General features: G+C 39.4%; 1 long non-coding RNA gene across 1 annotated transcript; it reads right to left on the bottom strand.

Annotated features, from left to right (window-relative positions):
- Nucleotides 1-820: 820 nt before the first annotated feature.
- Nucleotides 821-12,919, bottom strand: LOC140168151 (uncharacterized). Its single transcript, XR_011861152.1, has 3 exons — nt 12,782-12,919; nt 2,484-2,581; nt 821-1,391 (listed from the first exon to the last, which is right to left on the bottom strand). It is a non-coding gene; the product is annotated as an uncharacterized lncRNA (long non-coding RNA).
- Nucleotides 12,920-16,798: the final 3,879 nt, after the last annotated feature.

A 16,798-nucleotide genomic window follows, 5' to 3' on the forward strand; every position in this document is an offset into this window, starting at 1 on the left:
ACCGCATGAACGTAGTAGTGCAGCGATATAATCAAAAATTGTTTGTACCTATTGCTATGGTAGTTAATCCGATTATTACGTAACTTCGCCAGCGTATAGATATCTAGGACCATTTACTTTTTAAAATTTTGATCAACTTCACCAAAAAAAAAATGAAAATTGAGCGAAAAATCAGGCTTTTTTTCATGTTTTTTTTTTCGCAAAATTGAGCATTTTTCAACCAGTTTTGGTGAAAATTTCTCAAAGTTGGTCAAAATTTAAAAAAATGAATAAAAAATTGTTTTTTAAAAATTAATTTTGTAAAGAATTTTCTTGGTACAATGCCCATGAAAATTTGGGTAAAATTGTTTTTAATTTTCTCCATAACTGAGCATTTTTGCCCAAATTTGACCTCGCATATGAATTCATCAAGTCTTTGTCATTTTAAAAGACCAAAAATTTAGCAGTTATGAGGCCCATAATTCCCTGAGGGTTAAGACCAACCTTAAGAATTATTTTTTTTACTGTTATGTGACTATATTGTAATACCATTTATATTCACCAGATAGCCAGCTCACATAAAATCATCACTTCAAATCACAGATGTTCCAATATCTGTGTTCAAATACAATGTTAACAGCTCTCCTAGCAATCATGCTAGAGAATGATTTGACCACTCGCCTAGCATCATACTAGAGAGTGAGTAACCACTCCCCTTTAAAATCTAGACGACAAAGCCTGTCACAAGGATCCATGATTGGCCCTGTTACATGTATGTCATTCACCATAATATTATACACTTGTCAATCAAGAAACCTCTCTATATGTTACGGTGATGACATTCAGTTATACAGATATTTTAATGTATCTTATCCAAACTCCATGAAAACAGCCTCATCTAGCATCACTGAATAAAACACTGGATGACCATAAAATCTCTGGAAGCTAAATGATGAGGAGATAGAGTTTTCTATTGGCGCATCAAATTATCATACACATAGCTTATCTCCTGCTATGCTAACAGTTGGCGATGATTCCATCAATCCAGCTCTGCAATCCAGTATGCAACCTCTGTGTTATATTTGATACACAGATGACAGTGGCTGCACATATCATATACATTGTATCCCTGTAATCTATTATAAATTAGCAACTACATAAAATATCAATTGGTTTCAAGGACCATGGCATCTACTATCTGGTGGTTTGTGCCTTGATCTTGTCCCAAATGGACTATGGCAATGGATTGTTATTAAGTTCCAATAATGACATCCAAAGACTTCAGGGCAGTTCTTATTTGCTGCATTCTTGATTCTCTATACTCTCTTGTTCTTTGTGTTGTTGCCTGTTAAAAGGCTGCTTCAATCTGCAAACTATTGAAGGAATCCTTACTCCTTAGACAGTGCTAGTGCCTGCAGAAAAGTTATTAATGAGAATAACATGAATATTAATAATAATTAACACAACATTTTCAGACCTTCCTTTTATTTAAGAAATAAAGGGTAATGCATTATCCTTTACACCCAAATAATGTGTCCTCACCCATTATTTAGACGCTTTTACTGCCAAGGACACATTATTTGCGTGTAAAGGATAATGCTGCACCCTTTATTTCTATTCTATTACCAGAAAATAGTGCGATTTAAAGAGAAAATATCATTTTTTTTTTCTTTTATTTTCAGTTGTTTACTTCAAGGTGGAGCGTGTATCGCGGAAATATTGCACAGCGTAATGCTGTGCGTAGAGTGTGTTACGGCGCTTGACGCATTATTGCAGAATAATGGGCTCTCATGTGACGTGTTTTAACAAATCACAGTGCTTGCGATTTTGAATAATGGGTCGTAAGAGTAATAGAATTATAAATAAGTCACAGAATTTTTAAAAATTATATACGGTAGATATTTAAGGTGACAAAATTAACTATGGTGTTGTGCACAGAATTGCTTTAAAAGTATCGTACAGGATGTGATTTTTCAAAACAGCTTCTTGACTTATGCAAATTCACAAAATCCCATTTAAACACTTTTCTTTGCTGATTTAAGTTAAATGAACATAATGGATTTGACATAGCTAGCTATTGTATCTGTAAGGTGTAGTATTTGAGTTAGCTATCTGAAAATACATATAGACAAAATGCCACCTAAAATGGTCAATATGTTCTATGTACGCCTTTCATAAGGCGAGCTAGATAGTAGCATGAACTAGCAGCATTTGCATTCGAATATTGAGACAAGTAAAGCTGACACACATGAGGAATGGTATTGGTTTTATTAAGGAAATCCCAATGATTGATATAAGTAGTGTCATTTCCACCCCATTTGCATGATGTTTTTTGGGAGGGTTAAAATGGCAAAACTATTGCTTAGATATATTAAAAAATAAATCAAGAAATATCAAGAAATAATTGCAAATTTTCATTTATGAAACTTGCAAATCTAAGCTAAACTTATTTAACATTCGGCCGAAAATTCTGCCCAAAACATATAGTGTAAACCTTAACTCACCTCTAGGAAGATCAATTGCAAAACATCAGATGCCCTGACACCCGAACTCGCAGCCAATGGCTTCACATGTTCATTTACTTCATGAAGTTTGCACCATTCTTTAAAATATAAAACACAAAAACATAAATGTTACATGTGGGTAAAATATAGAAGATTAAAATTGTGCTTTACAAGATACCCATGAACACCGCAACTTTGTCACAGGTGGGATAGGATAGTAAAGATGATTTGATTTAAACAATACAACATTCCCTTGTATACCACAACTTTGTCACAGGAGGGACAGGACACTAGAAATAATTTACATTATAGCACAATAGATACTGTCCTGTTCCACCCATGATAAAGTTGTAGTATACATGGGAGTGTTGTATAGCTCAATGGAAATCATCTATAGTACTCTGTTCCACCCATGATAAAGTTGTAGTATACATGGGAGTGTTGTATAGCTCAATGGAAATCATCTATAGTACTCTGTTCCACCCATGATAAAGTTGTAGTATACATGGGAGTGTTGTATAGCTCAATGGAAATCATCTTTGTGCTCTGTTCCACCCATGATAAAGTTGTAGTATACATGGGAGTGTTGTATAGCTCAATGGAAATCATCTACAGTACTCTGTTCCACCCATGATAAAGTTGTAGTATACATGGGAGTGTTGTATAGCTCAATGGAAATCATCTACAGTACTCTGTTCCACCCATGATAAAGTTGTAGTATACATGGGAGTGTTGTATAGCTCAATGGAAATCATCTTTGTACTCTGTTCCACCCATGATAGAGTTGTAGTATACATGGGAGTGTTGTATAGCTCAATGGAAATCATCTTTGTGCTCTGTTCCACCCATGATAAAGTTGTAGTATACATGGGAGTGTTGTATAGCTCAATGGAAATCATCTACAGTACTCTGTTCCACCCATGATAAAGTTGTAGTATACATGGGAGTGTTGTATAGCTCAATGGAAATCATCTACAGTACTCTGTTCCACCCATGATAAAGTTGTAGTATACATGGGAGTGTTGTATAGCTCAATGGAAATCATCTTTGTACTCTGTTCCACCCATGATAAAGTTGTAGTATACATGGGAGTGTTGTATAGCTCAATGGAAATCATCTTTGTGCTCTGTTCCACCCATGATAAAGTTGTAGTATACATGGGAGTGTTGTATAGCTCAATGGAAATCATCTATAGTACTCTGTTCCACCCATGATAAAGTTGTAGTATACATGGGAGTGTTGAATAGCTCAATGGAAATCATCTTTGTGCTCTGTTCCACCCATGATAAAGTTGTAGTATACATGGGAGTGTTGTATAGCTCAATGGAAATCATCTACAGGGACTTACTCTGTTCCACCCATGATAAAGTTGTAGTATACATGGGAGTGTTGTATAGCTCAATGGAAATCATCTACAGTACTCTGTTCCACCCATGATAAAGTTGTAGTATACATGGGAGTGTTGTATAGCTCAATGGAAATCATCTTTGTACTCTGTTCCACCCATGATAAAGTTGTAGTATACATGGGAGTGTTGTATAGCTCAATGGAAATCATCTTTGTACTCTGTTCCACCCATGATAAAGTTGTAGTATACATGGGAGTGTTGAATAGCTCAATGGAAATCATCTTTGTGCTCTGTTCCACCCATGATAAAGTTGTAGTATACATGGGAGTGTTGTATAGCACAATGGAAATCATCTATAGTACTCTGTTCCACCCATGATAAAGTTGTAGCATACATGGGAGTGTTGTATAGCTCAATGGAAATCATCTATAGTACTCTGTTCCACCCATGATAAAGTTGTAGTATACATGGGAGTGTTGTATAGCTCAATGGAAATCATCTTTGTGCTCTGTTCCACCCATGATAAAGTTGTAGTATACATGGGAGGGTTGTATGATAAAGTTGTAGTATACATGGGAGGGTTGTATGATAAAGTTGTAGTATACATGGGAGTGTTGTATAGCTCAATGGAAATCATCTTTGTGCTCTGTTCCATCCATGATAAAGTTGTAGTATACATGGGAGTGTTGTATAGCTGAATGGAAATCATCTATAGTACACTGTTCCACCCATGATAAAGTTGTAGTATACATGGGAGTGTTGTATAGCTCAATGGAAATCATCTTTGTGCTCTGTTCCACCTGTGATAAAGTTGCAGCCTAGTATACATGGGAATGTTGTATAGCACAGTGGAAATCATCAATAGTACTCTGTTCCACCTGTAATAAAGTTGTAGTATACATGGGAGTGTTGTCTAACACAATGGAAATCATCTATAGTGTTCAATTCCACGGTGATAAAGTTGTAGTATACATGGGAGTGTTGTATATCACAATGGAAATCATCTATAATGCTCCGTCCACCTGTGACAAAGTTGTAGTATACATGGGAGTGGTACCTTGACTTAGTAACTCGAGGTCCGAGATAGTAACTTGGGGCCTCAACTTAGTAACTTGGTATCCGAGATAGTAACACGGACCCTATATAGTAACCGAGATAGTAATTCGGGCCCCGGACTTTATAACTCAGGGTCCGGGATAGTAACTCGGGGTCAGAGATAGTAAGTCGGGGCCTCGACTTAGTAACTGGGTCTGAGATAGTAACACTGACCCGAGATAGTAACTCGGGTCCGAGATAGTAACTTGGGCCTCGACTTAATAACTTGGGGTCAGAAACAGTAACACGGACCCCGAGATAGTAACTTGGGGTCTGAGATAGTAACTCGACCCCGACTTAGTAACTCGGGGTCTGAGATAGTAACTCGGGGCCTCGACTTAGTAACTCGGGTCCGTGATAGTAACTCGGGGCCTCGACTTAGTAACTCGGGGTCCGTGATAGTAACTCTGGGCCTCGACTTATTAACTCGGGTCTGAGATAGTAACACGCACTCAGAGATTGTAACTCGGGTCTGAGATAGTAACTCGGGCCCCGACTTAGTAATTAGGGGTTAGAGATAGTAACTCGGGGCCTCAACTTAGTAACTTGGGGTATGAGATAGTAACACAGACCCCAAGATAGTAACCCGGGGTCCGAGATAGTAACTCAGGCCTCGACTTAGTAACTTCGGGTCTGAAATAATAACACGGACCCTGATATTGTAACTTGGGTCCAAGATAGTAACTCGGGCCCCGGCGTAGTAACTGGGGGTCAGAGATAGTAACTCGGGGCCTCGACTTAGTACCTCGGGTCTGAGATAGTAACTTGGGGCCTCAACTTAGTAACTTGGTATCTGAGATAGTAACACAGACCCAAGATAGGAACTCGGGGGCCGAGATAGTAATTCGGGCCCCGACTTAGTAACTCGGAGTCCGAGATAGTAACTTGGGGCCCGAGATACTAATTGGGGGTCCTGAATTACTATCTCAGACCCCGAGTTACTATCTCGGTCTGTGTTACTGTTTCAGACCCCGAGTTATTAAGTCGAGGCCCTGGGTTACTATCTCGGACCCCGAAGTTAATAAGTCGGGCCCGAGTTACTATCTCGACCCCGAGTTAATAAGTCAGGGCCCGAGTTACTATCTCAGACCCCGAGTTACTATCTCGGGTCAGTGTTACTATCTCAGACCCGAAGTTACTAAGTCGAAGCCCTGTTAGTTACTATCTCGGACCCCGAAGTTACTAAGTCGAGGCCCCGAGTTACTATCTCTGACCGCCAGTTACTACGCCGGGCCCCGAAGTTACTATCTTGGACCCCGAAGTTACAATCTCCGGGTCCGTGTTATTATCTCAGACCCGAGTTATTAAGTCGACGCCTCGAGTTACTATCTCGACCCGGAGTTACTATCTCGGGTCCGTGTTACTATCTCAGACCCTGTTACTAAGTTGAGGCCCCGAGTTACTATCTCTAACCCCCAATTACTAAGTCGGGGCCCCGAGTTACTATCTCGGACCCCGAGTTACAATCTCGGGGTGCGTGTTACTATCTCAGCCCCGAGTTAATAAGTCGAGGCCCCGAGTTACTATCTCGGACCCCGAGTTACTAAGTCGAGGCCCCGGTTTACTATCTCAGACCCCGAAGTTACTAAGTCGGGGCCCGAAGTTACTATTTCGGACCCCGAGTTACTAAGTTGGGGCCCTAAGTTACTAAGTTAGCCCCAAGTTAGTAACTCAGACCCGAAGTTACTATCTCGTTGTCCGTGTTACTATCTCAGACCCCGAGTTACTAAGTTGAAGCCCGAGTTACTATCTCGGTACCCGAGTTACTAAGTTAGGGCCCCAAGTTACTAAGTTAGGGCCCCAAGTTACTAACTCAGACCCCGAGTTACTATCTTGTTGTCCGTGTTACTATCTCAGACCCCGAGTTACTAAGTTGAGGCCCCGAGTTACTATCTCGGACCCCGAGTTATTATATCTCTGACCCCAAGATATTAAGTCGGAACCCTGAGTTACTATCTAAGGGCCCCGTGTTATTAAGTCGGGGCCCGAGTTACTATATCAGACCCTGAATTAGTATCTCGGGACCTTGAGCTACTATCTCGGATCCCAAAGTAGTATCTCGGGGCCCCGAATTACTATCTCGGACTCGAAGTTACTAAGTCGGGCCCCGACTTACTATCTCGACCCTGAGTTACTATCCCGGACCCCGAGTTATAAAGTCGGGGCCTGATTACTATCTCGGACCCCGAGTTACTATCTTGGGGTCCGTGTTACTATTTCAGATACCAAGTTACTAAGTTGAGGCCCCAAGTTACTATCTCAGACCCGAGTTACTAGGTCGAGGTCCGTGTTACTATCTCAGACCCGAGTTACTAAGTCGAGGCCCGAGTTACAATCTTGGACCCCGAAGTTAATAAGACGAGGCCCGAGTTACTATCTCGGACCCGAAGTTAATAAGTCGGGCCCCGAAGTTACTATCTCGGACCCCGAAGTTAATAAGTCAGGGCCCGAGTTACTATCTCAGACCCCGAGTTACTATCTCGGGGTCAGTGTTACTATCTCAGACCCGAGTTACTAAGTCGAAGCCCCAAGTTACTATCTCAGACCCCGAGTTACTAAGTCGAGGCCCCGAGTTACTATCTCTGACCGCCAGTTACTACGCCGGGGCCCCGAAGTTACTATCTTGGACCCCGAAGTTACAATCTCCGGGTCCGTGTTATTATCTCAGACCCGAAGTTACTAAGTCGACGCCTCGAAGTTACTATCTCGACCCCTGTTACTATCTCGGGTCCGTGTTACTATCTCAGACCCTGTTACTAAGTTGAGGCCCCGAGTTACTATCTCTAACCCCCAATTACTAAGTCGGGGCCCGAAGTTACTATCTCGGACCCGAAGTTACAATCTCGGGTGCGTGTTACTATCTCAGACCCGAGTAATAAGTCGAGGCCCCGAAGTTACTATCTCGGACCCCGAGTTACTAAGTCGAGGCCCCGGTTTACTATCTCAGACCCGAGTTACTAAGTCGGGGCCGAAGTTACTATTTCGACCCCGAAGTTACTAAGTTGGGGCCCTAAGTTACTAAGTTAGTTCCTGCTAGTAACTCAGACCCGAAGTTACTATCTCGCTTGTCCGTGTTACTATCTCAGACCCCGAGTTACTAAGTTGAAGCCTGAGTTACTATCTACCGGTACCCGAGTTACTAAGTTGGGGCCCCAAGTTACTAAGTTAGGGCCCCAACTCAGACCCGAGTTACTATCGGGTCATTCCATGTCGAAACAGATTGAGTGTACACCCACCCTCTTGGATTTTGCTCTCCTTTGGCTCAGGGGTACCTTTTATGGATCCCTAGGTGAGGACACCAGAAAGAAATTCAAATTCCATTTCGTTTGCGAATGGCGGGCAATCAAAGTTTGACGACCTCGACCAAAATTGTGAATTTAAGGGGTCCAAATGACAAAGTGCTCTCTTTGAGGGCACTTTCTTCTTAATTGAATCAGTTGTGATCCTCTTTTTGAATGTGGTCACTCACTGGCTGTGTCTGAAATACCTAATGCCAAAAAGATAGATTTGATTTCGTTGGGATTTCAGAGGGGGTTAAAATCAGCACTTCGTATTGTTCAATCAAATTATCTTGATTTTGAAGGACCCATGATAATGTCACAGTGCACTTATAAGTCCTAATTATGTTCAGAATGGATTAACCATATGCCAATGTCTATGAGCAATTAAAAAAAGAGATTTCTAGACCCTACATAATTTTAGGCCACCCCTAAAGTGGTTCAGCCACAAATGGCACTTAAAGTCGGCACATTTTGACCCCTAATAACTTTAGGTGTACACCAGATATGAATTTCTAGTCTTTTGCATCTGAAAGAATGTAGTTTAATGTTACTAGGAACATAAGATTTGTTTTGTATTTTTGTGTTTTAGTATTAAGTTGACGCTTTCAAAAATAGTCATTTTTGCCTAACATACCACGCATACAGGATACGGTACAAAATGCCAATTTTAGTATGATATTTTTTTATATTTTTGATCACTTTACATGCTTTATAGCCATTTGTATTATTTATCCTGATATTTCAAGTTGCTCTTGAGTCAAGTAATAAGAAAAACTACTTTCTAATCCTCTGTATGGATTTTTAAGGGGTCAAAAATGCACTTCCTGGCAACGATGCACATGCAAAGTACAGGTTATGGGGGTCAAATTTTCAGAATGCTCCCAATTATGTCAAGTAATATATCAAATTACTCGTATGGTCATGAGGATTCCAAAATGTATAGTTTGTTATGTGTCAGACCTTTCAGGAGGGCGCTATGACGAAAAAATGTTCATAGGTCAACGACCTTTTGAAAGTATCAAAACACAAAAAATACAAAACAAATCTTATGTTCCTAGTAACATTAGACTACATTCTTTCAGATGCAAAAGACTAGAAATTCATATCTGGTGTACACCTAAAGTTATTAGGTGTCAAAACTTGCCGATTTTAAGCGCCATTTGTGGCTGAACCACTTTATGGGGGCCTAAAATTCTGTAGGGGGTCTAGAAATTTCTCTTTTTTTGAATTGCTCATAGACATTGGCACATGGTTAATCCATTCTGAACATAATTAGGACCTATAAGTGCACTGTGGCATTATCATGGGTCCTTCAAAATCAAAGATAATTTGATTGAACAGTATGAAGTGCTGATTTTGACCCCTCTGAAATCCCAAACGAAATTCAAATCAATCTTTTTGGCATTAGGCATTTCAGACACAGCCAGTGAGTGACCACATTCAAAAAGAGGGTCGCTGATTTAATTAAGAAGAAAATGCCTCTCAAAGAGAGCGCTTTGTCATTTGGACACCTTAAATTCTAATTTTGGTCAAGGTCGCCAAACTTAGATGGCCCGCCATTCGAAACGAAATTGAATTTGAATTTTTTCTTGATCCTCACCTAGGGGTCCATGAAAGGTACCCCTGAGCCAAAGGAGAGCATAATCCAAGAGGGTGGGTGTACACTCAGTCTGTTTTGACATGGACTGACCCTATCTCGTTGTCCGTGTTACTATCTCAGACCCCGAGTTACTAAGTTGAGGCCCCGAGTTACTATCTCGGACCCCGAGTTATTATATCTCTGACCCCAAGATATTAAGTCGGAACCCTGAGTTACTATCTAAGGGCCCGTGTTATTAAGTCGGGCCCGAGTTACTATATCAGACCCTGAATTAGTATCTCGGGACCTTGAGCTACTATCTCGGATCCCAAAGTAGTATCTCGGGCCCCGAATTACCATCTCGGACTCCGCGTTACTAAGTCGGGCCCCCGACTTACTATCTCGGACCCTGAGTTACTATCCCGGACCCCGAGTTATAAAGTCGGGGCCTGATTACTATCTCGACCCCGAGTTACTATCTTGGGGTCCGTGTTACTATTTCAGATACCAAGTTACTAAGTTGAGGCCCCAAGTTACTATCTCAGACCCGAGTTACTATCTCGAGGTCCGTGTTACTATCTCAGACCCGAAGTTACTAAGTCGAGGCCCGAGTTACAATCTTGGACCCCGAAGTTAATAAGACGAGGCCCCGAAGTTACTATCTCGGACCCCGAAGTTACTAAGTCGAGGCCCCAAGTTACTATCTCAGACCCAGAGTTACTAAGTCGGGGCCCGAAAGTTACTTAAAGTCGAAGTTACTATCTCGGGTCCAAGTTACTGTTTCAGACCCTGAGTTACTAAGTAATTAAGGGCCCAGGGTGTAGACATCACCCTGGGTGTAGACATAATTATTGCACAGTCCCTATAGTATTGTGTTGTCGTGGATACATGGTAGTTGATAAATTACTCGATCAAATCATTTGGATAACGGGGTACTACACCCCTGCCCAATTTTGTGCCTATTTTTACATTTTTCTCAAAAATTATAGAGCATTGGTGACAAGTAAGATTTGTATATTATAGGGGCAAGGACTACAACTGCTACACTGGAAATTTTATTTCAGCACAGACAGCAGTTGTGGAGTTACAGTCAAAAATTAGGGAAAACCAATATTTGATCAATAAATCAATAACTACTTGCCTTGAGTTGCTGAATTTTCAGTGCAGTAGTTATAGTCCTTGTCTCTATAATATACATATCTAGGCCCTATATCTTACTTGTCACCAATGCACTATGATTTTTGAGAAAAAAACACAAAAATAAGCAAAAAATTGGCTAGGGTGTAGTACCCCTTAAACATAATAGATCCCACACAATTTAAAACCAACATAACCCAACATCTACAAGAAATCTATAGACTAAAATTTGCATGCATCGCATATCAACCTAACCGCTTTTACTCCTCTAGGACTGTTGGGCAGTATCAAGATCAAGATGATGTGCAAATTCCAAGTTAGACTTCATCATGTTCTTGCTGTCATTGACATATTTGTAGAGACGACTAGAGTACACTGGAAATTTTATTTCAGCACAGACAGCAGTTGTGGAGTTACAGTCAAAACTTAGGGAAAACCAATATTTGATCAATAAATCAATAACTACTTGCCTTGAGTTGCTGAATTTTCAGTGCAGTAGTTATAGTCCTTGTCTCTATAATATACATATCTAGGCCCTATATCTTACTTGTCACCAATGCACTATGATTTTTGAGAAAACACAAAAATAAGCAAAAAAATTGGCTAGGGTGTAGTACCCCTTAAACATAATAGATCCCACACAATTTAAAACCAACATAACCCAACATCTACAAGAAATCTATAGACTAAAATTTGCATGCATGCGCATATCAACCTAACCGCTTTTACTCCTCTAGGACTGTTGGGCAGTATCAAGATCAAGATGATGTGCAAATTCCAAGTTAGACTTCATCATGTTCTTGCTGTCATTGACATATTTGTAGAGACGACTAGAGTCCCCGCTATATGTCGAATGTATGGACTAGGGTAGTTCAAACATCATGGCCCTGTTCCTTCCTCACTAGGGCCATGAATGCCCTACGTCACGTAAAAAGCGGGGCACCGTGAACTCACGTCATGTGATGACGTCACACTGACGGCATCTATTTATAGAAAGGTTTCAAAACATTTTCCATCCTCAAATGTGCGCAAAATTTCCGAACATGCACCAAATATGTTTTGTTTAAGTCTCATCTTCACGTGAGGAATGGTAGTCTCAGACCTTCGTACGGAGAAGGACAGTGGAAATCAGGGGTAGGCCTACAGCATTAAGGCCCAAAAGTCGGGGGTTGTTTTCCTGTGTTTTTCACTCCAGAGCTTGCAGAAAATCCAAATACATGGGGTGAAAATTAAATCTTGGGGGTGAAAAATATTTTGCAGTGTAGTCAGGGGTAGGAGTACGGTCCACAAGTAGCTAGAGGGTCAGTTTTCACCCCGAGCTTGCACATATTCCCAATAGAGGGTGAAAAATTAATATTTTTTAAATTTAGGGGTCATTCACCCCGCTACCCCTGGTGGAAATCGTAGTGACGGACGTGTGAGTACCTCGGGCTAGGACTAGGGAGCCAATTGTCAAAAGCCGTAACTCACACATATTATACGATACACCTATCGAATGTGTGTCATCGGTCCAGTCATCGGCCTTGTAGGAACCCATGGATTAGGTCCATGTACACATACGATGGGTGTACCCCGCTAGAGTCCCGGACTAGAGTTTTAAATTATAATATGTAGTATGTACAGTACTCGGAGAACGTGGTTGTGTATATTTTTTCTGTATACGTCGCTATTTATAGAAAGGATAAATCAACTTGAGAAAATATTGTGACTTGCTCAAGTTGTTATACTCGCGTACATACTCACACTGTACAGTATGTACAGTGCAGAAACTATCACAGCTTTTGGTATTAATATTGGTAAGCTTACACTACCATAATTCATTGCAACTGGTAAGAAACTGGACGAAATGTACACTTACTGTTGTTTAAAATGCTTGAATTCCGAAATTACTGGTTAGAAACTGGAACAAAAGTACACTTTTCTATAATACTGTGGTTTAAAATTCAACCGCCGTGTGTGTGTTAATTAATTTCACTGTGGTGACGAGCTAGATCTATTTAATTAACATCATTCACGATCTGTACGAGTCGATTATTAAAAAAATGTATGACGCGGATGACGTAGAGTTCATTAATATTCATATATACTACTACGATTTCATCATGAGAGGGGTCTGGCACACGACACCGGCTATTCACTCTGCATTTACCAGAAGGCTACTCAAGAGCAGGACGACACCTGGACATGCTCCTCTCTTCGTTCCAAGGGCATTTATGGAAGAAATGGGAAAACATCATCTTGTTTTCTGTGGGATACTTGCAGTAGTGATGAAGTTTGCAATCACGACAACACTGCAAATGAAACTGGTTCTATCTTGGGAGGCATATTCGGGGTTTTGTTGCTGCTGGGTATAATCGCGGTGGCAGTTTGGTGCGATAATCAAAAGAAAAATTCCATTACAATAATTTATTGATTGCTCCGCTTTATGTAAATTTTAAATGATGATAAAGATTATTAGTTCAGATAACTTAAGTGGAATTATATAAACAACGTGATTTGATGTTAGTTCCAGATTTGAAATTATACCATTTTGTGTACATAGTCTTATTTTACCACATAATATTGTGGAATGCCGATCAATTTTCTATATTAGACGGTATATTATAGAGCCATCGTTTGCTGGAAAACATGAGCAACATTTAATCAGTATTATAATAGTATACTAGTTTCTAAAAAAAGTCTATAGAATTATAAAAACAACACTTTTTTACATGCGGCAGACAAACAAAAAATGGTTTGGATGTGCACCAATGCACCGACTAAAACGGGGCGTCAAAAGGGTGTAATGCGGTGCATATGACAGTGACGCCCTCGGGCCACAAATGACCACGCATGTTTTAACAGTGGTAAATATGAAAAGGTGCTTCAATGCTACTAAATGCACCATATATTTCGCCGGGGGGGGGGGGGCACTTCAATATGAAATGGATATAGGTGTAGGGCTGGCACTTTCGCACTAAGGGGCATTCGGTAAGAGCAAAATGTAAAAATATGTGGTCATTGGGTGAGAGCATGACCTTTTTTTAAATGGAACCTTTGGGTGAGAGCCGAAACAGCGCCACAGAAACCTCGAACATCGAATTTCTAGTTCTAAATGACTTCAAATTTCTTTGTTTTTTCAAAATAAGTAACAAAATCAGTGATAAATGAAAGTTGCTGTTCAAATCGAAAATAAGGGTCTTTGGGTGACAGATCATATGGAAAAATAGGGGGTCTTCGGGTGACAGAGCATGTGTTCGTAAAAAATATGGGGTCTTTGGGTGACAGCGACGCTGAAAAGGGGGGTTTTAACAGCCCTACATACGCGTCACCTCCAAAGTGGGAGTGTCCCCGGGGGGGGGGGGCGGAAGCAAGGATTTTAACAGGCCGAGGGGGGGGGGGAAGCAATATTTTGGCTCATGATTATTGCACAGCCCCTTATTAGCTTATGAATTCAATTAACTTTGAGACAAGGTTTTAATAATTTTTTGAAAACTAAAAAGAAAGATGTTTTTGTATCCTCTGACCTATAACATAAAACCAATTTCTTAATGCCACCTCTTCTCAATTTTACCACATTTTAGCCTAAAAAGCGTGTTTCTTTCAGAGCGACCTAAATCACAGCTTCGAAATTGTGGAGCTTATATTTGAAAAGTGGCATTTTAGGACTTCTTTAGCAGCAGAACCGTTTAGATTCAGCAACATGAAAAGACTTTCCTCTCACAATATATCAAAAACATGATCACGCTTTCAAATATAATAAACAATCAACAATGTGTGTCTCATTTTATTGAACACATACCGATTGTTATTATTGTTTCCAATGTGTTTTCTTCTTTTCATTTGATATATAAGCATGTTACAGAGGAGGCATGAAAATGTTTAAAAGCTCGCCAGTCAATTTTACGACAATGTCAAGTACTTTTTTAAAACTAATGGAGATCAACGCAAGACACCAATATAATGGAGCGTCATTATCGATGTTGGAACGTGTTTGGGAACTCCTGTCATATGTAGAGAAAAAACAAAACATGCTTAACAAAACTTTGTTAAGCCCCATGCAAAGGTATAACAATACAATTATGAACCTATTATAATGTAACGGGTTTCAAATGGGAATTTCCCTTTGCGAAACCTTCCATCATGGGAGACATCATTTTGTAAGAAGAAAAAATGAACAAATGAAAGGTGAACATGAGCCAAAAATGAAAATGAAAAGGTGAAGTCCTTTTCAGAAAGACCCACTGTGACATACTCTTACTGCTCAAAATACTAGCTTGATGAAGTAGCAGCCCAGTAAACACAAAACGTTTTTGCCTTCGCTCGTAAAAGCTTATAAAAGGTTGTCAGAAGACGTTTGAATGTCGGGTTATATAAAGGGTATAAACGAAAACGTGTTCATAACATTAAAATGTTTGCAAATAATAGTTAACAATAACATTTTGAAAACATTTTGAAAATATTGTTGTGTGTTTTCATACAAAATGTTTTAAAACGTTTTCATGACCTTTATATAACCCGACATTTTAATGTTATTAAAACGTTTTTACCTAAACCAAAACCCAAAATATAACTTATTTAAAACGTTTTTAAAACGTTTTTGTATTTGCTGGGAGCAGATACCCATTCAGTAAACAGAAAAATGTTTTAAAACGTTATAAAGAGGTAATAAATATATTTTGGTAGTGTTGATCAAAACGTGTTGATAACATTCAGTGGTGTAGCCAGGGAAAAAAGGGAGAGTAGCTGTTATATGAACATGTGTTTAAACGATTTTTATTGAAAAATCACAACAACATTTTAATATTAGTGTTGATGAAGTACCGTAGCCATCTACTGTTGGTATCAGTGTTGATGAAGCTGATACTAGTGTTGCCGAATTAACTATCTACTGCTGATATTAGTGTTGATAAAGTAGAGCTATTTAATGCAGATATTATAGTGTTGATGAAGTAACTATCTAATGCTGATATTAGTGTTAATGAAGTAGCTATCTACTGCTGATATTAGTGTTAATGAAGTACCGGTAGCTATCTACTACTGATATTAAGGTTAAGGTAGCTATCTACTGCTGATATCAGTGCTGATGATGTACGGTAGCTATCTACTGCTGGTATCAGTGCTGATGAAGTAACTCTCTGCTACTGATATCAGTGTTGTAGTAGCTATCTAGACTACTGCTGATATCAGTGTTGATGAAGTAGCTATCTACTGCTGATATCAATGTTAATGAAGTAACTATCTATTACTGATATCAGTGTTGATGAAGTATCTACTACTGATATCAGTGTTGATGAAGTAACTATCTATAAATCTGATATCAATGTTGATTAAGTAGATATCTACTGCTGATATTAGTGTTGATGAAGTAACTATCTACTACTGATATCAGTGTTGTATATAGCTATCTAGACTACTGCTGATATCATTGTTGATGAAGTAGCTATCTAGGACATACTGCTGATATTAATGTTGATGAAGTAACTATCTACTGCTGATATCAGTGTTAATGAAGTATCTACTACTGATATCAGTGTTGATGAAGTAACTATCTAAATCTGATATCAATGTTGATGAAGTAGCTATCTAATTCGAATAATTAGTGGTGATGATAAAGTAGCTATACATTGTTGATAGTAGTGTTGATAAAGTTGTTATCTAGTGTTGATAAATTGCTATCTATATTATCAGTGTCAATAAAGATACCCACTGCTGATAATAGTGTTGATGAAGTAGCTATCTACTGCTGATATCAGTGTTGATGAACTATCTACTGCTGATATCAGTGTTGATGCAGTAGCTATATACTGCAGATATCAATGTTGATGAAGTATCTATCTACTGCTGATATCAATGTTGATGAAGTATCTATCTACTGCTGATATCAATGTTGATG

Source organism: Amphiura filiformis, chromosome 13, assembly GCF_039555335.1.
Source record: "Amphiura filiformis chromosome 13, Afil_fr2py, whole genome shotgun sequence".
Lineage (NCBI taxonomy): Eukaryota > Metazoa > Echinodermata > Ophiuroidea > Amphilepidida > Amphiuridae > Amphiura > Amphiura filiformis.